The sequence below is a fragment of the Balaenoptera borealis genome, assembly GCF_965194805.1.
Source record: "Balaenoptera borealis genome assembly, chromosome: 9".
In the NCBI taxonomy this organism is placed as follows: Eukaryota; Metazoa; Chordata; class Mammalia; order Artiodactyla; family Balaenopteridae; genus Balaenoptera; species Balaenoptera borealis.
In genome coordinates, this window is record NC_138873.1 from 775,978 (window position 1) to 799,185 (window position 23,208).

Consider the following 23,208-nt stretch of genomic DNA (forward strand, 5'->3'; position numbering starts at 1 on the left):
GGTGCCCTTAGTGAAGCCCAGGACCCCGGTGCGGGCTCTGCAGGGACCCAGCCCCACACGGTCTGGGTCCCAGTTCCTCTCAAGGTTCTGGCCAGGTCAGCGCAGGCTGGGGTCCCGGGTCGGTACACAGCACTCATTTCCCCATGTGAGGTCAGGCCGGTTAGACACGGGAGTCGGGAGACGGAGAACGGAGAGCAGCCTTACGGCCGAGAAAGCGGATGGGAGGCAGGCTCACCTGGGGCTGTGTTGTCCCGCCGCCTCCCCGCACCCCCCAGCTCACGTGGTGACGGCCTGACGCCTCTGTGGCCGTATTTGGACGGAGAGTTGAATCAGCCCTGGGACTGGCTGCCGTCTAAGAGGAAGGGCGCCCTCCACGTGCCCGAGGGGCGAGAGGCCACGTGCGCGTGTGGCGAGAGCGCAGCCCGCGGCCGGGCAGTGGCCTCGCCAGAGCGGGCACCCTGCCCTTGGATTTCAGCCTCCAGGCGTGTTGTTAAGCCCCGCGGTGTGCGGTGCTCGGTGAGGGCAGCCGGTGCCCGTAAGCCCGGGGCCGGAGGCTTGCTGGCCTCTCCCGCATTCGCTCCCGGAGACGCAGCCCGTGCCTGGCAGGGCTGGTGCCGCCGCGGGGGCCTCACCACGCGGGTCCGGGGAGCTAGTGGGAGGGGGTTGGCCAGGCACCCTGGCGCTTGGGCCTGACCCAGCCACCCCCCCCCCGTGCCCGCTGGGCAGCAGTGGGTGCGGGGAGGGTCCTGGCCCGCGGTGTCCCGGGCCCCCTCCACGGGAGGCCCCGTCCCAGTGACCGCGGGTCGCCAACGTGGTGCGTCTGGTCCCTGAGCTCTCACGGTTGTTTGGGACCGTGGGACGTTTAGAAAGGACACCTTGTCCCCTTTGGGCGGTGTAGACGGATTGATTCTGAGCTCAGCAGTGACAAATATTAGAATAGCAACAAAATGCAGTTTGGATTAATCACGTGTAAGCATAGCACCTGCTGTATATATAGATCTTACTATTTTTAATACATTTTGCTCTGTGGTCTAGAAAATTGCAATAAGGAAAACGTACCCCTTAAGCTTACTCTCCCCATAGGTTTCTCAGTTAATAAAAGGTGATCGAAACCACACGTGTTTTATTTTCCATCGCAGCCCGTCACAGCCACCGTGGGCGGCAAGCTTCAGCCGTTTCAGGCAGAATGACGCTGACCTGTGGGCTGGAGGCCGCTGGGGGCCCGCGTGGGGCCTGCGTCCGGGTGCTCGTCCTGTGAGCGGCCGGCCGCGTCTATGCTGCGCTCACATCCGTGGGCTGCCCACGCCTCAGCAGGAATCCCCGCCCTGGAAGAATGGAAATGGCCTCCAGCACTTGTGCCCAGAGTTTAGGAAAGTTAAAATAGAATGTTCTTCAATACAAAATAACCTAGTATTTGTTTCACAACTTAGACTTTGCAGAGAGAGAGGGAAGGGGGAGAGAGCGAGACAGACACAGACAGAAGGACAGAGACAGAGACAGAGGTTGGGAGGGAGGGTGGGAGAGTTCACTTTGGGGTGGTGGGAACACAGCTGTGGTGGTCCTAACCCCAGGCCTTCTGGTTGATGTGCCCTAGTTTTACTGGGTGAACGGGCCTTTGCCCGGGGCCTCCATCTCACACACCTTAGCTTCTGGGCCTCCCCCCGCCGCTGTGGATGACCGTCCAGTGGGGACAGGGTCCAGTCGCCCCAACACGAGTTCCTCAGAGATGTATCTGCCTCCAAAGGTCCCACAACCAAGTCTTTCTCAGATCCCAGAAGAGTCAGGATGCTTCTAGAGCAATTCCAGGTACAAATGACCAACAACACAGGAGGCCATCCACATGGAAACACCTGTGAAGATCTAGCGTTACCTGTCCCGCCTGGAACCCTCCGAGCCCCCCGACTACCCCTACTCCCCTTGCTCCCCAGAGACACGACTGCCCCAGCTCCTCAGAAACGTCTGGGGCTGAATTCCTGGACTCCTCACTGCAATTTCAAACACTGACCATAGATACACACACTTCTTCTTGCAGAATGAGAAGCAAAATTTTAGAATAACTCATTTTAATTTTTCTAACATTTACAGTTATCCAGACATTTTTATCCATTTATAGTAATTATACTGTTCTTCTTTGTTAAAGTAAATTTCACTTAAAACTAGTTTAAAATAGGTAAATGGAGCATTCTATGGGCAAGTGAGCCCATAGAACCTTATTTAATAGTCTTAAGTTCAGTTACATCATTAAAATTTAGAAATTTGTGTAATATTATTCTTAATTCTGGTAAAATACACATAAAATAGAAAACACCATCTTTAAGTGTACAGTTCAGTGGTATTAACTACAGTCTCATTGCTGTGCAACCATCACCAACATCCATCTCCAGACCTTTTTCCTCTTGCAAAACTTATATCCTGTCACCATTAAATCCTAATAACTTCCCCTCCCCTCCCCCAGCCCTGGCACCCACCATTCCTCTTCCTACCATTCTACATCATGGGACTCCTCTAGGGACCTCGTTCGTATCAGTGGAAGCACACAGCATTTGTCCTTTTGTGACTGGCTTTCTACTGAGCATCATGTGCTCAAGGTCCATCAGTGTTGTAACAGGTGTGAGAATTTTCTTCCTGTTTAAGTCTGAACACTATTCCGTTGCACTGATGGACACGTGGATTGCTTCCACACTTTAGCTATTGTGAATCGCACTGAGATGAACACTGGTTTCCAAGTATCTGTTCAAGACCTTGCTTCCAATTCTTTTGGAAAAATACCTGGAAGTGGAATTGCTGGATCATGTGGTAATTCTATGTTTAATTTTTTGAGGAACCTCAAAGCATCTGTACCATTTTACATTCCCACCAACTGTGCACCAGATTCTGTTGTTTTTAACATGCCAGTTTTGTGTATGACTTTCATACTAAATGTTAGTTTATGTTATATATTGCTTTCATTTTTATATACATTTTCGCCAGAGTAAGTCCTGAGTCCCGTTACGTCAAATGTGACTTTAAGAAAATAATTAATTTAACATTATTTAATGTCAATAATAATAGCTAAATAATATCTTAAAGAAAAACCTCTAATGTGTGAGATTTATCAAGGGGAGATGCAGGACAAAGTAAATTTGGAAAAGCTACTGCTGAGATGACAGCCACATCAAGCCAAGGGGTGCGGACAGCGGGGCTCCGGGGCCGCTAACTCAGGCTAGGGTTGGACTGTTCTGGACTCAGAAGGCCTCCCCGGCTGGTTTCAATGCACAGCAGTACTTCTGCACACACCAGTAAGGGGCAGCGTGTTGCTATCATTGGATGCTGCCTAAATCTCTCTTGTTGAAATATAATGTTTATATTTTATCAGCATCATAAAGCAATTATACATTTTCAAGCAATGAGCAAGTGTACCATATGTAAAAGTGATTGGTTCTTCTACCTTCCTCAGAAAGCAGTATTAAAAATCATGTATTTATATAGAACTTTTTTAAACTAGATCTCATTTCATTATCCCATTTTTATAATAACCATTGGAGTTTGTTAGGTATTATTTTCATTTTCTAAATACTTGACGAAGGCTGTGTCACAGTGAGAGGAGTGATGAAATTTCATCTTGGAAAACCCATTTAAATGCATTCTTTTCACGTACCAAATTCATAGGTTTAATCAGCCTGAGAGGAACTGGCTTTTTTCAGGTATATGTGAAGAACATTGCTGCACCAGCCTTCCTAAGACACTTTCACCAGGATAAAGACTGCTGGGATGGCAGAGGAGGTGTGTCCGCTGGTGGAACCAGCATTGGAGATGGGAGGAGTGATGCTTGTGACATGGAGGGTAGAAACCAGGGGGTGGAGGGCATCCTTGCTGAGAGAAAAAGACCCCACAGGAGGCTTCTGAGGAGGCCGGACTAGGGAGGTGACCTCCTGAGGGCCGTGGGAAGACACCTCATACATGACAACCAGTGGTTGCAAAAGCATCTGGTGCACCGTGGAAGGAGGTTAGCCAGACCATCGTCTTGACCCCATTAGGGTTTTGCAAGGCAGGCGTTCCCCATCTTACGGGCAGGTAGATCGAGGCAGCCTCCTGTGAAGGCCTTGTTCCAGGTGGGCTGCCTGGAGGAGGCGGGATGGTGAGGAAGCCTGCTGGCGAGCGCTTGGCAGGGGAAGCGGCTCTGCTCTCCAGGGGGCCCGGCCTGGGCTGGAAAAGTAGGAAGAGACGTTCCCCGTCATTAGAGGGCTGTCGTGCAGCCCTGATGGTTGGCTTTTCTTTGTGATCCAGGAGCCGGACTTAAGCACCCACCTCAAGGAGGGCATCCGCTGCCCTGAAGGAGGTCTCCAGCAAACACACCGTGGCCGCACTAGCGAGAGCCAGGCCGCGTCCTCGCAGAGGCTCCTCTGTTTGCAGGATCCTGGTTGAGTTTGATAACTGACCATTTGGGCCACTTGTTTTTTCCTCTTCTCATGCTTTACATTCCTGTTCCTATGTTTTATCAATAAATTCACCAATAAAGAGTGCGGCCTTGAAACCCTGGGCTCCCACCCTCAACCCCAAGAAAAGCAGAACCCAGGCCCATGCATTCTTTCTCTCTCTCTCTCTCTCTACCTGTGACCTCACTGTGTGGCCCCAGGTGTCCTGGGGTCCTGTAAAAAATAAACCTTTATTTTTTTCAAAGTTTCCTGATGATTTTTGCTGAAGGATGTCTTGCAGTCATAATAAGAACCACAAGGGCCGGTGCAACCATGACATTGATTATTATTATTATTTTTAAAAGAAATTCACGTTCTTTTATTTATTTATTTATTTATTTTTGGCTGTGTTGAGTCTTCGTTTCTGTGCGAGGGCTTTCTCTAATTGTGGCAAGTGGGGACCACTCTTCATCGCGGTGCACGGGCCTCTCACCATCGCGGCCTCTCTTGTTGCGGAGCACAGGCTCCAGACGCGCAGGCTCAGTAGTTGTGGCTCACGGGCCCAGTTGCTCCGCGGCATGTGGGATCTTCCCAGACCAGGGCTCAAACCCGTGTCCCCTGCATTGGCAGGCAGATTCTCAACCACTGCGCCACCAGGGAAGCCCCCACGACATTGATTATCGATAGGCTGAGATCTACACAATAAATTGGTGTAGTTGGCAGGGCTGTGTGACTGCGCTTGGAATTAACCAAGGGCGATGCTTCTTTACCTGCAGCTTGCTCAGCAACCGTCTGACTCAGGTGAGTAACACCATCCGGGGAAGGAGCGCCGCTTGGCGGGGGCTGCAAGCTGCTGTGTGCTCCTGCTTATTATCGCCTCTGTCGTGTGTTCCCTGGGGCGTTGACCCAAAGATCACGGCTGCCATAACAATCCAACACTCTCCCCAGAGCAGTGTGATCAAGGCCATCTGTCTAGTGACTAACCATAACGGCCTTAATTGACTGTTAATGTGGGGAGGGTTCTCCACGCCTTGAGGCCAAGGAGAACTAAAGAGGAGGATTGGATGGCAAGGCTATTGTCATGGTCCAAGGAGAGGCTCTGGGCTAAAGGACATGAGGACAGGATTCCGTAGGTGAGGAGGACGAGAGACCTCTGCCTTCAACCTCTGAGTCGGTGAGTTGTGCCCGGACTACGTGTCCTAACCCGGAAGAGTGAAGTAACCTTGCACCCAGAAGCCAATGGCACCACCCCTGACCCAGTGGGATATTATGGATCCAATCCCTGGTGTGATGTTGCTAAAAAAATAATGGACAAATATAAATGTCCGGAACACCTGGTGCCAGCACTTCCTATGAACCCTGAGGAGGTGCATCAGCTCCTTGACAAACGCAAAACACCATGGAAGGCTCCTGGGTGTCGCTCTGTGCCGTGCACACCAATGTGCCAAGACTCTGGATTAGGTCCCAGAGGCCTGGCGGCCTTTCCCAAAGACTCTCCGCATTGCCCTATGGAGGCAGACCCCAGTCCCGGAGAGGTGTCTTGGGACACCCCGGAGAGGAAAGAGGCCGCCTATGAAGAGGGCTCACAGTGACGTCATCCCGAATGTTCCAGTGGCAACACAGAAGATTCAGGTGACAGGACAAAATCAAGTAGGAACTGAGATCAGAAACTACACCTTAATTAAAATGGAAACTTTTATTGAAGATTTTATGCAGCAGAAAGGAGAGAGGGGAATGAATTGGCTATTGTGGGACTTTTTGTTTGTTTGGAATGAGCTCTCAGTTATTATTCACAGCTGCCAAAGTGCACCAACTCACTGGTATCTCTAAACATCTTAAACTCTATAACATTCTTAAAGTTCCTGTAATTAGGAGGAGCACCCTGTAAAAGTAAATCTCTGGACTCAAGGTCAAATGGGCCCTCCTCAGGGTTGGAAATAAAGAGGGGGTCATTTGGGTCACTACTGTCATGGAAACGATAAACCTGCTGGGCTTCTAAGGGTTAAGAATTCTAAGTAATATATGTTATGAAAACATCTAGAAATAAGGAAATGTCTATATGCAAGGCAAATAGATGTGTTTTTGGGTATGAAACGTATGAGGTATGGAGATTTTTTTTTTTTTTTAAGGAAAAAGAAAATAAATTTGTCCTAAAGTAAAACTGGTTATTTCAGAATGGGAAATAGGAAAATAAAGGACAAAATGGGGTATACAGTTGGGACGAGAGAGAGAAAAAGAATTTTATCTTGTGTAGTGAAGTTGGGTAAACTTGGATCATTATTATAAGGTGTGTGTGGTTTTTTTTTTTAACCTAAGCTTTAATAGCAATCGTATGCTTATGTAATTTTCTTTCATCAGCTGAAAGGACAAAGTTTTCTTGGAGTATTGGCATGCTTCTGATAGATTACAAAATGCTTTTCTTTACCATAAGTAATCTGGCTAGAAAGCAAAGATTTTGTGTTTTATCAGAAGAAATAATGCTAAAACTTCTTTATGGATATTCTGGCATGGATATATGTTATTAATATGTGTTCCAGAAATTATATGAAATTCCTAGAAATCTTATATGTACGTTATCATTTGTAATTCTCATTATCATCTTAAAATGTTGTATGTCATAGAAATAACCAAATTTCCTTGTCAATTGCATTATAATGAATTCTCATTAGATATTTAATCATGGTCATTTTTAAGTCTTTTGTCATTTACGGTTATTGTTTTACTCTGACGCTTTTTACAAATGTGTTTCATATTCAGAGAGATTCATGGAGAGGTCTCTGACAAGTATTCTGGAATATAGGTTTCTGGTAATGTTCAGATCATACCACTGACCTGGGTAGGAATTTACATGACACTAATAGAGAAACTGATGGCTTCATGAAACTGCCAACAAAAGATCAAGATCGACAAGAATTAATTACATGGGAGTGAATGAACTGATGACGATAATTATAATTTTGTGACTTATTTTGAAACATTGTTGATTCTTTAACCTTTTGTTTTTTCCAGATTTGGGGAATCCTATTCTCTTAAGCTATCTATGATTTACAACAGTTTGGTAAAGTATATCTTTGTGAACAAAGGTGAAACATTTATCTTTTTCTCCCTACATGATCCCTCCAGAATTAGAAAACTCTCAGTGAGTAATCTTATTTTCATGGCAATATAGTTATTTGCATAAGTTCAATAAGATTCTATTCTCCTTGTAACAGGACACAAGTGGAAATATTATTTAATTCCCAAGACTTTGACTGGAAGGTATTATTTGAGAATGTGCATAGACTCAGATATGACCAGACAGTTTGGAAAACCAACCTAGTAGCCTGCTTACAGGGTTCCTGGCAGCCTTACCAGGTGAGTAAGGGAGGTCACTTCCTGGCAGGTGCAGGAATGTCAGGATATCTTGGGGGCCTTGAGAAGAGAGGAATTAACTCAAATCTATAGGTGTTGGCAGGCAAAGCCTAATGGCAAGTCCTCGGCTTGGCTTCCTAGCCTCCTGAGGCTTTTAAAAATTCAATCTGAGATTCCTTATGAAAAGTTCCTGCAAAGCAGACTTAAAAAGAGCCAATATGGTCAGTTGGAATTCTTGCTGCACTTATGTAAATAATCAGGCCAGTTTATTGAAACTAGACTTAATTTGTAAATAAATTAGTCTTACTATGTTGTCTTTGATAGCAAGGGGATGATTGTAGACAGAAAAAAATGTTTCAGTAGAAACTATAATATACAGTTGTGGATATTAGATTCTAGTTCTGTTAATAGTATTTGAGGTTTTGTTTTTGACCTGTAAAGTAGACTAGGTCCTAAATTCTCCCTGTTTCCTCTAATCTCAGGCCTCAGCTCTACAAACTAATGTTTCCAATTTTTCTCCCACCCTCTGACTTGGAATCATTGAGAACTAAAACTGCCTTTTTCCTGAAGCCATGCAAGCTAAAGTTGGACAATTTGATATAAACTTAGAGAAATCACAGCAGCTCATGTTGCCACAGCAGCTTCATGCTTGTTGCTGTGTGGTCACTCAGAAAGACCACCAGAGACATTCAAACTGCAAGTAGGGAAAAGATGTCAGGTTGCCATTGCCTGCCCTCACTCTATCTGAAGATGCTTCGAACCCAACATCTAGAAATCTTACCTGGCTGCCTTCAGAACTCAGAAACTGGGATTATAGTCTGCTCCAATCACTAACCATTGTTTTTCCTTTGTTTCTGTAGAAACACCTCTTATTAAAAACCTGATGCAAGTATGTGCACCATGTAGGCCTAACTTGGGAAACCCACCTGCATCGCCACTTCCTGAAATGAGACACAGCCTCTAGTTGAATTGACCTACTCTTGGAACTAAGAGAGGGTTCAATGAGATAAAGATGACCCAGCAACTCAGGACAGGTTCAAACCTTCTTACACCAGGTGGCCAAGACAATAAAGTAGTTCACGATGTCACCCAAATCTTTGACCAGATTCCTCGGGCCCCCAAGGTCACTGACTTAGTTTTATTACAGGACACTTCAAGTTTGGGACAGTGGATACAGACTAGATTTCAGACTACCGTCTGTGTATTTATTATAGGATTTGTGACTAGAATCCTATTTAGGTATGTGCTTTCTGAGTTACAGCGCACCCTACCCCTGACTTAGCACATCAGCTACAGAAGCAGTTACGTTCTCACCATCCTCACCTTTGACTCTGATGGCTTGGCATCACAGGGTGGGTGGTAGGGTGAGCCCTAACAGGTGGGGTTTTTCCTTTTTGTAGTGCAGATGCCTAACTTAAGCTGTGATTGCCCAGGCTCCCACTTCAAAGAGGGCATCAGCTTCAAGGAAGGCTCTCTGGGAAAAGCACATCGCTAGCCACACCAGATACAGAGCCAGGCCACCTTCCCCACTGACGTGGCTTTGTTTGGAAGATCTTATTTGATTTCAGTGACTGACCGTTGGGGCACTTGTTGTATTTTCTCTTCCTGCACTTTAAATTCCCGCTTTCATGTTTTAAATTCACCAGTAAAGAGTGAGCCTAGGAAAACCCCAGGCCCCCACCCCAAGCCCCAGTAAAAGTAGGACCCCAGGCCCGTGCTCACAGTATCCTTCTCTCCCTCTCTCCCTCCCTCTCTCCATCTCTCTGTCTCTCTCTCCCCCTGACCTCGCAGTGTGGCACCAGGTGTGCTGTGTAATTTCCAGGTCCTGTAAGTAATAAACCTTTATTTTTTCCAGTTTCCCAATAGTTAGTGCTGAGGGGTGTCTTGCAATCATAACGAGAACCACAAGGGCCGGTTCAGCCACAGTGCTGGTTATTGACAGGCTGGGACCAGCACACAACAGCTATTAAGATTCCTTTTTGGTATTTGAATGACAAAATGACTAATGTTATGTGGCATATGTCATGGGTTTGCACAACTGTTGGCACACCGTGTTTTCTAAACAACAAAGCAAGAATGTGACCGTGGTCCACCCAAGCCCCGCTGCAGAGGGGGTGGTCTAAACAAATTCTGGAATAAACAGTTTCTGCTCTTTTTGACATTCTGTTAAAGGGCATTCTTTGCAGATGTGGGAGTGCATTTTGTTTCATTAGCAGAACTGACTTCGTATTTCAGACTTCGGGAGGAAGGTGTCTGGGTGTCTTCATGGTAAAGGTTACTATTATTACTGTTTTGCAAATGGTTGACTGATAAACGGAGAAAAGGATGAAATTTGTGGGATATGCTAACACCTACAGATGCATCAGTCTGGAAGGAAGGGTTGAAGTGGGGTGCGGGCAACTCAGCATTTGAAAAGATAGCTTTTTCACATGTCTAGCAGGAATCTTCTTGCTGATACTATTAGACTGAACCATATTTAATTACCAATATTTGACTGTTTTTAACCTACAATATGGCAGCTTCATATGGCTCAACCAAATATGTTTTTCAAAAGAGGGAGCAGTAATATACAGATATAGATCCAGATACAAAACCTGCCTTTCTGCCACCCTTTCTTTCCTCTCTGACTTCTTTCTTTCCACTTTCTGATAAAAAATTTATTTAGTGCCAGCTTTGTTTCAGGCTTTAGTTTTAGGAATAATTTATTTGATTTGTTTCTTCTGTATGTTCCCAACTTAATTTTAATTTGACAGCTTCATGGTACTCTCTGAGCACACTGCCACTGCCAACACAAGAGCTGGCTCATGAAGGTACAGGGTACCGGGAGAGCTAACGAAGATTCTGGTTTTGGTCTGGGACACTTCTCCAGTGATGGGGCTCCTGCTTTGCCATTTAGGCTTTGAGTCACTTGCGGTGTGAGACCTCGAGCTACGAAAGTATGTATGTCACGTTTACTGACCCCACACTTTGTTAAATCTGCTCTTTCCCGTGCAGTCCTTTATTTGAGTTTTTCAACAGAGGACTAAAAAAATGAATGCATGCAATTTAATTCCTATGTTTCCCTGGCAAAGATAAGAAGATAAAGATCCCAGGAGAAGAACTGAACGGAAACAAAGCTATCAATGTTGAAGAGAAATGTACAGTTTGACTCGGAACAAGTGTGCTTGTCTGTAATTTTGAAATTAATGGCAAGAAAAGTGAGGTTGCGTGGAAAAGATGGGCACTTACGTGAAGGCTTCAAGGAAGATGGGGACGATGAGGAGGGACAGTGGGGGAGTTGCTGATGGAGCAGAGACAGGTATCCAGGCGCGGGTGTTGGGCGCTCAGATGTGACCCTGGGGCAGCTCGCCCGAGGAGGGGAGACCATCCTACACCTCCCCTGCCTCCTCCTCTTTTTGCCAGCACGTGACTAGGACGTTGATTTTCTGAAGTTGCATCAATAGCAGATTTATATTCTCCATATAAATACTTTCACCCCCGAGTCTTAGAAAACGGGGCATCCTAACTCTCCACGTGCAGGGTCCAGGGCATGTGGACACAACCTCCTGGCATTTCTGTCCCGGCAACATGGTTCCACTCGGCAGCGCCTGGAGGCAGGTGTTTCATTGCACCGTTGTCGCTAGATTACTACTCTCATCATCAGAGTGACCAGCTCTTCTCTACTTCTGCTAACGTTTTAAGGAAGTACGTTGGTCAGGGGCGCCCACGCTGACCAGCCACGTGACCTGGGTGCCTGCAGGCTGTGGGCCACTGTGGGCAAGACTGGGATATGAACTCGGGCTGCAACCCTGGGGCTATTAACGGCTGTCACATGGCATTTGAATTGCAGTAGCAGCTGTTTATAGAGAGAAGCTCCAAGTTGAATCACTATGTACTAAATTTGTAGTTACCCATCTGGATAACAAAACAAGCTATTGGCAGGAAGAAAAGGAAAATTACAAAAATTTAACAGGGCAAAGTACACATGCCGCGTATACTTTTCGCTGTGAAATGCAGGATTCAGTAAAGACGATTTCCACGTCGGGAGCCTGGCCTCCGGTGGGCTTAGCATCCCCGCCTCTGACGCGGTTCTTGTTGGTGGCGCTCTGCCCCCCAGTCTCCGACTTCACAGGGTTTCTCTCTGGGCGGCTCCGTCAAGTTCCCGTCATGCTGTAGCATCTTCCTGGAATGTCTCCGTTTTGACCAAGACTCTCAAGCTGCCGCTGCCCTTTGTCTGCTCTCCTGCTGCAGCCTTTTCTTTATATAATGATCTCCCGACGTCCAACAGTCTCCTATTATCCAGAAAGGACCCTGCTTCTGTAATTTACAAATATTTACTAGCCACCAAGAGAACGCTCAACTTTCCACTAAAGAACTGAAACTTTGCTTTTGGACCTGGAGAGCCACACACATGATGGTGTGACAGAAGTACCCGGGCACGTCAAATCACATTCCATCCTCAATGAATAAGCCCTGGGTGACTGAAATACATCACAGATGGATGAGAAAATACGAAAACAAGAAAACCTTCCTAAGTGAAACCATACTGATTTCCCTTCTGTGAAATAAAGTAGGATGTTTCTTTCAAAGATATGGAATGAATCCATGCAGTTTGCTATAGTTGTTTTAAAGGAAACTATTTTAAACTATTTTAAAAATTTTGCGGGGGGGATAAGTAAGTTGACCATTTTTCTTTCTGAATGGATAATAAATATTTTGCTCTTCAAAAGAGGAAAATTAATTAGGAAAATCAATAAGCAAGCCATAGAATGGGAGAGAATATTTACAGTACATGTATCAGACAAAAAGCTTGTGTCTCAATAATATAAAGAACTACTATAATTTATCATAAAAGACAAACAACCAAAAATGGGCAGAATAGTCAAATAGGCACCTCACAAAAGAAGATACATGAATGGCAATATGAAAGGGAAAATTGCTCAATATCATTAATCATTAGGGAGATGCAAATTAAAACCACAATGAGATACTGCTATACACATTAGAATGTCAATAACTTAAAAGGATTGACATTACAAGTGTTCTCAAGGATTTGATCATAACTCTCAAATATGGCCAATAGAGTGTAAAATGGAATAGTCTGGGAAAATGTTTGGCACTTTTTCAAAAAGTTAAACATGCATCTTCCCTGTGTCCCAGAAATTCCACTCTCAGATATTCATCTAAGAGGAAGAACATACAGGTCCACAAAATGCCTCATGTGAGCATGTTCACTGAAGCTTTGTTCGTAGTATCAAGAACAAGAACAAGCCCTGAGGTCCGTCACCAGGAAAGTGGAGGCACTGTGGTGTGTGTATACAGGGGATACTTCTCACCGATACAGGTGTACACTTCTGCTACGCGTAGTAACATTAATGGATCTCACCTATTATGCTGAGTGAAAGAAGCCAGACGGAAAAGAGTACACAGTCTATGACTCAAATTACATGAAGTTCCAGAAGAATTCAAACAAAACTATGACAAGAGAAATCAGACTGCATCAGGGGCCTGTCTGGGTAGGGACAGAGGCACCTTCTGGGGTCGTGGACACCTTCTGTCACCCATGTGGGTTCCTTGAGTGAATGCATTTGTCAAAAGAGAACGTGCTGCTATATGTAATGACGTCTCAATAAAATGTTTCCTAAAAGAAAAACAGACACAGACGTGTGTGCATATTTCCAGTAATGGTTGGGGAATGTGACCAAACAACAATTTTAGTGGTAAAACTGGATCTAACTTCTGCGATATTTCATCCATTTGCTTATTCAACAGCTCTCGTCCTGCACCCGCTGTGCTCCAGACCCTGTTCCGGGACTTGGGAGACCACAGTGCAGTGGGGACGTACAGTCCTGGAGCTGGCAGCCAGCCTGAGGACGGGCTTCCTTCAGGGGGCTGGGCTCCCCGCCTCCATCTCAGTGGGAGACTTTGATGGCATCCGGGCTGCTCGCCGGGGCCAGCTGGGCTCATTCCTGCAGAGCAACGACCGTGACTCTGGCCTGGGGGTCTTCCTGACGATGCTTTAACTGCCTTGCAGCCCACCATTCAAAAGCCAGAGCTCTAATTCCATCACGGGTAAGTGCAGAAACTAGAGTTTGATGAGTGAGTATTCCGGAAAAGAGGTAAGAGAAGTAAACGTAATAAGTAAAAATTATGCAAAGGGGAGATTCAAAACGTTGAGTAATTTTCTACCCCAAATATTCAGACACCATTTTAAGCTTCTTAACTCTGGTGCTAGTATTGCCTTCCTCTGTTGCTCAAATATCACTGCAGTTGGTTGCGTGCACACGGGCCTTCCTGCTACATCTCCTGTCCTTTAGTTTAGTTTGTTTACAAAATTGTTCTGGACGGACGCGTGTGTGCACCTCTTTCTCCTGCATCCCAGGAACGCCTTTCTAGGTTGGAAGGCCCACATTTCTGTTCATGTTCTCTGAGCCCTTGCTGTCTTGTCCTTACATGAAAACTTGCTTGCGTCCCTGTCCTGTCCTTTCTAACGTCTTCAGTCCTTGATGCTAAAGGGCCGACCGAACAACATTCAGGCAAAAGTCAGTGGGGCTGGGTCCCCGCAGCACGCCACTCACACAGGCCCTTCAGAGCCACAGGCCTGCATGGCGTTGCTGGCACAGGGGTCACCATGGCCCAAAGGCCTTTTGTTTCCACATTGCCTAAATGTTCACCTTCTCCCCACATGTGACGGTGTGTCTGCTGTGCTGTATCAGAGAAAACCACCACTTAATGCATATTTTTCTTTTGCCTCAACAGATTCAAATGTTATGAGGTTTTTCAGGAATTCCCTTGAGTTTGTACCAAATCTTTGTATCTCTTTTCCTTCATATTAGACAAACATGTTTGACATGAACTATTTCAAGGACTGCAAACAGAGGAGGGGTCTGAATGGATGGCTTTTACTTCATGGAGAGTTAGTAAATCTCAGAAAATAATAATCTGTGCAGGACGCAATGAGGCTGAATAGTTAATCTGCATAGAATCCAGTACGTGGTACGGAGCCCACGTTCCATGTGGCAGAGCCCCAGTTCCAGACAAGCACCGTACAGACTGCCAAGAAACCAGGACTTGGGGAAACTATGTCAGCCTTTGAAACAAGACGAGCTGTAGGCAAATTACCGACTAAACGTAGAACAGGTGGCTCATTTAAAACTTCTTATTTCAAGAGAGTGATAATTTTTGTATTGGTTGTGAATCTTAAGGGCATAGAAAGGTGGAAGAAATATTGGAAAGGGAGTTAGTGCTGGCACAAGAGTTTGCTGTGATAACACTGCAGAACGATCCGCATACCCACTGGCTCCGTGCTCCTGGGCAGGTGAGAGTCAGGCGGAGGTCCCCTCACCTGGGACGCACAGCCACCTGGAATGGCTCTTCCTGGGTCAGGGGGCAAAAGTGCAAGGTGCTCAGCAAACTCTGCCCTTTGTGGCCTTGGCCAACATCACGTCTCTCCATATTCCAAGGTATATCACAGGACCATGGCCAATTCACCTCTCCCTGTGGAGGCTCAGTGAGACTCCAGGACTGGGGGCTGGGGGCGCAGTTCTCCAGGGCACAGGAGGTGCCACCCAGCGCAAGCTAGAGCTGCCTGAGGCCTACGCTCAGCTGGATGTGAAGGCGTGTGGCTTAGATGAGAGAGTATTTGTGCACAAACCGCTTTTCTTTGTGATCCTCACGTGTGTCCGTGTGACAGTAAAGTGCCACAGCAACAAGGCAGCCGCAGCAAAGCGACCCTGTTCCCTTCCCACATGGTAGTGATACGGAAAAGGAGAAATATTTGTCCAACTACTGCTACTAGTATTAGAGGAAGGAATGATTCTGCTGATTGCCTGATGACCCTCACTCTGCTCAGTTATGGATCCCCAGCTGTCCTTGCTGTACCTGGAGTGGAGCTCAGTTCCATACTGAGGTTTCTCTCCCCTACTGCAGTAGCTCAGATAAAATCTGCCTTGTCATTTTAACAAATGTGCAGCACATTTTATATATATATATATATATATATATATATATAATATATATATATACACATATATATATGGCATCCAACTGATGTGTTCAAAGATCACATATGTCCTGGTGGTGTAGAAATCGATTCTTATTTTCATTTCCTTAATGCCTGCTGGATATTCCCATCTGTCAACTCCACAAGCAATTCAAACTGACGTCCTAATATGGACTCATTATCTGTCATCCCCAGCCAGCTTCTGTCTGGGTTCCATTCTGTCAGTAGCCCCATCACCCATCCATTCACCAAGCTAGAGACCTCAGAACCCCCTTGGGACCTCTGTGCTGGGCCTCACCTCCACCCCGTCCACTTCTCAGTAAACAAACTTATTTTAAGAGATTAGTTACAAGATTACCAAAATGAATTTAAGAGGCTAGAAACGAGCTCATCCATTGAGTGGCCACAGCAAAACACCTCCCACAGTTGCAGAAGTTACCATGTTTGGGTCCAGCAAGGCAAAGGGAATAGAAGAGATGCCTCTTTTGTGCTATTGAGAGGCATATATCTGATGACACAGAGACAAGACCAATCCAGAAGATCGTTAAGTCAAAAAGCTCTTATTGCAGATGGATAATTCTGTGTATAGACATTAGTAATTGTTAATAACCCCTGTAGAATCCCTGAAGAGAAATTCTTGGAAGAAAATAATTTGTCCTGAAGGCGGTACCGTAACAAGCATCTGGATGAATATCAAAAGCTGTGTTTGAAATAAATGAGGTCGATGGAAACCCCACCTGCGTCTGTCTGTCTACCATTCCTGTGGGTGCAGTAAGAGGAAATGGGAGGCTCTGAACCAAGAGTTCATTCTGGAAACCCAAGGTTCAAGGAGTGCACAGTTTTAATCACAGAGAGAAGCTCTTTATGTTAAAAATATTCCGTAGCTCTAATTTCCACACTACAAGTGTTATCTAAATGATGAATTAGTAAAATCCAAGCCATTGCTGTCCATCTAGTTTTATCTTTATGAGAGGAAATGTAATCTGAAGACCACTCTGGAATTTCTAAGCTGCTTGACTGCTTAAGGAAGTTTAACCAAATGTTTTTAAGAAAAAGAACAAATTAGGAAAAAAAAACCCATGACATTTTGTGAGAGATTCTTACTTTGCAGATTTGTTTATGATAGTAATGTCTTACAAAAATTGATAGTAGTGTCTTGCAAAAATTGTTCACTTAATTGATGTATGTGAGGTCCAAAGTGTAAACAATTGAAATATATTAACATGTAGTGAAAAAGTTCACAAATGTAAAGCAAAAGTCCAGCTTTGGAAAAGTAATGTTAAAGACGGCTTTGCAGTCATGTGTGGTTGGTGTTATAATTTGAAGCCAAAAGAACAAAATTAGTAGAGAAACATCTGTATATTCTTGTGGAAGAGTTTATTTTGAAATAGTTGAATTTAAAAGTTCCGCTGAATTAGAAATCCTTTTGCATCATCAAAACAAATCTCAACTACGTCTGTCAATGAGAGAAAAGCAAGTTAGATTCATAAATAATCACACATTTGAAGTCTATTTTAATGAGATCAATTTTTCCAATTTTGTTTAATGGCAAGACAGGACATTCAGTCAATTAGAGGACGAAGTGATAACTTGTCTGCTCATGAGTACAAAGACTTGTTTTTTAAGCAATGGTGATTATCAGAATGATTCAGTAAAAATTCGGAGTCAGATTCCTGTAGCCAATTTGTTTACAAAGCCTGATACAAAAGAGTGATATTTGCAAGCACATGCTAAAGTTTTCATTTAAAGTTTGAAAATATTGTTGTTGGAAGTGTTCAGACTCAGCATTTAAGAATCTCCCTAATGTTTGATGTTTAACTTTTCTCTCAAGGTCACATAATATAAAGAAAGGAGTGAGTTTTTGCTCACCTCGCCCACGCAGAGGCTCCTGCATCCCCCGGTTCACCCTGAGCGCCAGCCAGCAGGCGTTTCTGTGTTGCGGCCGTGTGGAAACTTGCGAGGCCCAGGGCACTCGCAAAAGCCAGACCCGCCTTGTGGCCTCCCTGCCGCCTTCGCGGCACATCCGTCCCTCCTGGCCGGGATCGCAACCCCCATCCCTGAACAGTCGCCCCTGTTCCCAGAGCGCCCCCCGCACGTGAGAGCCCCCAGCTCCAGAGCTCAGCCCAAGTGTACGCTCCGCTTGCCCTCCCCGTCCTGGGAGCCCAGCGGCCCCCCTCAGCCCTGTCCTCCCGCAGCCCGCGAGCTCCCTGAAGCAAAGGCTGGAGGTCACGACTCTGCATCTCCAGCTCCTACGCAGGGCGGCTGCCTGCGGTTCGGTTCTGTTTGCTGAGCAGAGGGGGCCGGAACCCGGTGCTCCACGCAGCCCCACCACGCTCGTGGGACAGGCCAGCTCTCTGGTCTTGAGGCTCCATGTTTTTTCTCTAAGTGACAGAGCCTGTTTTTAAATAAAGCACACCTCACTGGGAGGCCCCATATATGAAAACAGATTTGGGGGGCAGTTCAGGTAGCAGAGGGAGTGGGGACCCCAACACTGCCACATTCTCCCTCCCACCTGACCCAACATGCGAGGACTCGGGGACTCGTGAGTTCAGGGGAATTAAGCTTCCCATTTGCCCGGCCCAGGTCGGGGGTTCAGCCGTCACCTGCTACCGCTGGACCGCGCGGGGCCCGGGGGCCGTGAGTGTCCGCAGCCCCACCTCCGGCCGCAGCGGGGAGGCGCCGGGCCAGAGCTCCGCTGGGCCGGGGGGACGGCGCACCAAGGCGGGTGCTGGTGCTGGCGTGGGAGCCGCGCTCCGCACCGCCCGCCTCACCCCTGCAGTTTCAGTTGGGGCGGAGGGAAAGTTCCACGGCGACGACTAATCTCGTCTTTAAATTTCCATTTGTAATAACAACAACAGTGCCTAACCCTACATAGCGCTGCTGGGTGACAGGCACCATCTAAAACATGCCTCTGCCCACATATTACCTTATCCAGGCCTCCCACCTATTATCACCCCCACTTTATAGCCATGGACGCTGAGCCCGAGGAAGGTGCTTGCGGCCTGAGAGCTGGAAGTGGAACCAGGGCAGCCCGGATCTAGGGTTTAGGCTTGTAGTCACGACGCAGCGTGGAGAGCCCAGAAAAGTCTCCAACGAGCATTTATGAGGGATTTCACGGCAGCAGAAGGGAGCCGTGGGCTCACTACAGTCACGTTTGAGGTTTTCCATTTACTCAGGATTGAGGCAAAACCGGAAACATTAGAAAACTTGAGAACTAGGCCCCAAAGCTGTAGTCTGCATGTGACTCCTGCTTTTCTGATGGTGATGTGGTATCTTTTAATCACCCCAGCTCCAGCCCATCATGGTAGGCTTGGGTTGTCTGTATCTGAAGATGCTAATGATTCCAAGCCCATGCCTCCCCGTGCGCCCAGCCCTCTCCTAGGCCCTGACTTAATCCTTGCCTAGGGGAGCCCTAGGGGGGTAACAGCCTCTGCTGGATGCAAGGGGCCTCTGGCTCCCGTTGGTCACCGACTCTCCCAGAGGAGAGGGGAGCAGGATCGGCCTGTGCTGCTGGCTGGTGGCCCCGATCCAAGACCAAGAGCAGTGCTGGAGTCTCACCCGGAAAGCGTCTGCCCTCCACGGCCGTCCGCAGCCATGCAGGTCCTTTTCCTAGATTTCACCTCCCACAAGGTCTGGTTGCCTCAAAGCTTCAAAGTCTAAACCACCACAAACTAAGGGCCTGCCCTCCCCCGAGGACAAGCTGCTCCATTGGGAGGGTGCTGACCTCGGACCCGGGATTCCGAGATGCGGCTGGAACACGGGCAGCCCTGCAGGCTCGGGAAGCATCACTGCGCTGGGCGGCCAACGTGATGCCCAGAAACGCTTCTCCAGGTTCACAGGAAGCCCGTTCACATCTGGGGGCCCCTGATGCCGCCCACCAGCGACGCCTGTGCTGTGTATGCCCTGAGCCACAGCCATGGGCTCCTGGAGGCGGCAGGTTGTGAAATCTCACCGCAGAGCGTTCATCCAGAGGAACCCATCCTTAAGTGACCTGCGAACTGGGCAGTGCCGGGTGGGAGGAGAACACTTAACAGACACGTGTGGATATGGCTTTTTATTCCAGTGATGATGGCAGTTACTTGAGTCTAAGTCATTAGCCTCAGGAGAGCATATTGTGAGGACACAAAAAGGCGTCCTGTGAAACCTATGACTGCAGACGTGACTGACACTGTTGAGGGGTGGCAAAGGCTCAGGTGAAATACTGTGTCTTTGCTTTGTTTTAGCAGAACTGTCCCAACCATATGTGGAAAAACACATAAATGGAAGGCCCACCTGGTGGCTGTGTGCAGCCAACTCCTGCAAAGACATTCTGCTTCCGAGTTGGTGTTTGTGCGTTTCAGGAGGGCCACCTAGGATGTGACAACAAACAGCCTCTCCCTGACCCAGAAACACCATCCCAGCTGATCACGGAGCCCACAGTTCTACCAGTAAGTCTCATGTCTACTTCTTTGAGTGATTTTATAATAATTATTGTCGACAGGGACAGCTTCGTGGCAGAAGTCAGCTGGAGGCTAGTTTGAAAGTTATCAGTCAAGTGTCTCCCGTGCTGTGTGCAGCTATTTCCTATCCCCGTTCCTGTGGCAGCTGCACGCATCCGTAGGCACTGTCCTCCAGGCATCTGTTCTTGCCGTGGATCTTCAGTAAACCCCTATCAGGCCCCAGAGGATGGGGATGCAGGAAGGAACACGAAAGCCATAGAACCACTCTTGCAGGGCTGTATTCTTCCAGTTGTCGCATCTCCAAAACGCTGGTCCACATTTGACTCCCTCTTTCTCTCACACCACACATCAGATTCTCCAGAGATCCTGCTGGCATGGCCTCCAAGGGTGTCCTGGGCTCGGCTGCACTTGACTCCTCCACTGCCGTGAGCCATCCAAACGCCGACACTCTGGCTGGGACGTCACGTTACTTAGCCTCCCCTGAGGCCTCTCTGGTGGCTCCTGCCCCACAGCAGACGGGCTGACGCTCACCATCCCTCCTGCCCTCCTGGGCACACGCTCCTCTCTGAGCCCAGGCTCTCCTGCAGGTGCGAGTGGCCCACAGCTGCGTTTGGGCCGGAATGGGGTGGGGTGACTGCACTCCTAGGCTGAATTCTACAGCCCCAGGGGCACAACTCCTGTCCTGCCCTTCTGCAGCTCAGGTCAGGGGACCCAGGGGACACAAGGGACCTTGGTCCTGAAACATGGCTTGGAGGAACGCCACTAGTCTGGAAAACTGGTTTTGACCCACAAGTACACAGTTGGCCCTACGCTGTCGCCCACCTCCTGTACCAGCTCGAAGAGTTTGCCCAAGCATTTCTGGAAGCTCGTCTCCTTCTCTCTCAGGCCAGCAGAGCAGACTTCCTCCAGCCTGTCTCCCTGCACCCCACAGCCAGGCACGAGCCCACTTCGCTACCTATGGGAGGACTGAGCAGAACAGTGACATTATGAACGTTTTCAGTACATGCGTTCACTGCCCCCGGGGCTTCATCTGACGCCGGCTCGTGCTATGGACTGGGAAGGACTGAGCATCAGCCATACAGCTCAGATTTCCCGACGTGCGTCCACGGCACAAAAGCCATAGGAGGTGCTTTGGGAAAGAGATCCTGTGGTCATATGTGTGTGGGAAATGCTGCCCATTTCTTTCTCAGAGCTTCAAGACCGTGGTGCTGATGCACAGGAAGTGTCCAGAGCTGTTACGGTTCCATCATCTAGATGTTTCTCTAAATCTTCTGAAACGGCTGAACTTTCTTTTCTTGGCTTGTTGTGTTCGGTTCTTCACTTCTGAGGCCAGGCAGGGGAAAGTGCAAAAGACATCAGAGGAGAGAGAACACAGAGCAAGAGAGAGGCCTGCTGGTCCTGCAATCCCCTGGAGAAAATCCATGCTGGAAAGGGGTGGAGCTTCTACTCTAAATATTTAGTTAAAAAAAAAAAATTGCTATGCTTTCTGAGCCACTTTATATTTTTTCGCCCAAGACTTCACCGAGACCATGATTCAGTCTTCTATTTTGTATCTGCAGAGATTTAAAGCGGGGATTAGACCTTAGGTATTTCGGAAAAGGTCTAATAAGCTTCCGTCGGCGCTCCCGTCCAGCCGCGCTGCTCTCCGCTCCCTGGCCGGAGGCCCTGGGAGCTCCAACCTGCGTCCTCCGTGGGCGCCGCCTCCCGCCCTCCACTCCGCCGCCAGACGTCCGGTGACTGCGCTTAGGGGCACACGCTCCTCCAGCCGCGGGAGAGCCGCGCTTCTCCCGGTCACGGCGCAGCCGCCTTCCCCGGAGCCAGGGCCCTTGTAGATTCACCGCAGCGTGGAGGCTTGGGCCGAGGGGCCACCGTCACTGCCCCCCAAACTGCAGCCCCCGTCCTCTGTTCCAGGCCTGGGCCGCCGTCAGCAAGCCGGAACCCCCCTTTGCCTCCACTGGCATCGGGCAAATGCCTTCAAACCCGGAAGACAGCGGCTCGGCGCAGCTCCTTGTTTGAAGACTCGAACTCGGTGGCTTCTAAGAAAGAGTCCAGACTCTCGCAGGACCACAGCCGTGTACCGTCCCTGGCACCACGTAGACGGCCAGAGCGCCCAGGCCGGGTGACCGGGTCTCCGGTGCCCCGCCCACGCTGGATGCCCACCTGGTCGGGCACACAGCGCGCGGCCGTCCTCTCGCTGCGCCGGCGTCACCGCGCCTCAGTGTCCGCGGACGGCTTGCCTGGGCCGCGCACAGCGCTGGGCAGAGGACACGGGACAGACGCCGCCCATACAGTGTCCACAGGTCACCGGGCAAATCCCGCTGAGGGCCGCTCAGCCGGGTGAGCCAGGCGGCTGTGAGCGCGGCCGGTGCCAACCAGGCGTCAGGGCTGAGCCACGGCCCCCGGAGCAGCGCACGCGGCCACCTGCTCCGCCCGGAGAAGCAACACCCACGCCGTCCGGAAGCGGCTAAGACCAGAAATGGGCCCGGAAAGGGCGCCGGGTGGGGGGGGGGGCCAGTCCCGCGAGACGCGGTAGAGGCGGAGTCGGGTGCGGCAGGGAGCGCGGCGCGGGGTTGGCGGGGAGGCGGGCGGAAGGAGGGGCCTCAGCGGCGAGGCAGGCGGCCCTGGGCCGGCGCCGGGGTGGAGACGGGGCGCCGCCCGCCAGGGGGCAGAGGCCGCGCCGCAGCCCCGCTGGGACTCAGTCCGGGCCTGGTGCGCACGCGCCGGCTGCGGGTGCTGCTGCTGCTGCAGGAGTGGCGGCCTTGCCCTTCGTCCTTCGTCCTTCGTCCAGCCTGGAAGAGGGTGAGGCGCGCGGCGGGCACTTCCTGTCGGGGGCGGTGCTCTGTGGGGAGTCTGGCTGTGCTCCGGGGGCACCCGGGAGGCAGTGCCTCAGGCAGAGGGTGGCGGGCCCGGAGGTCTGGGAAGGGTGCTGCTGGGGAGGGAACAGAAGTGGGGGGCTCGGAGGCGGGGGCCCTGGGGAGGACGGCCTGGTCGGCTCTGTCACTGTCACCGGGGGCTGTACGAGGGGCGTGCCGGGACCCCCGGG

General features: G+C 48.9%; 1 long non-coding RNA gene across 1 annotated transcript in view; it reads left to right on the forward strand.

Annotated features, from left to right (window-relative positions):
- LOC309635053 overlaps positions 1-23,208 on the forward strand; it is a 176,383-nt gene that overhangs the window by 74,692 nt on the left and 78,483 nt on the right. The window contains exon 2 of the long non-coding RNA XR_014248601.1: positions 5,171-22,964. This is a non-coding gene — a long non-coding RNA (uncharacterized lncRNA). The remainder of the gene's footprint in view (positions 1-5,170; positions 22,965-23,208) is intronic.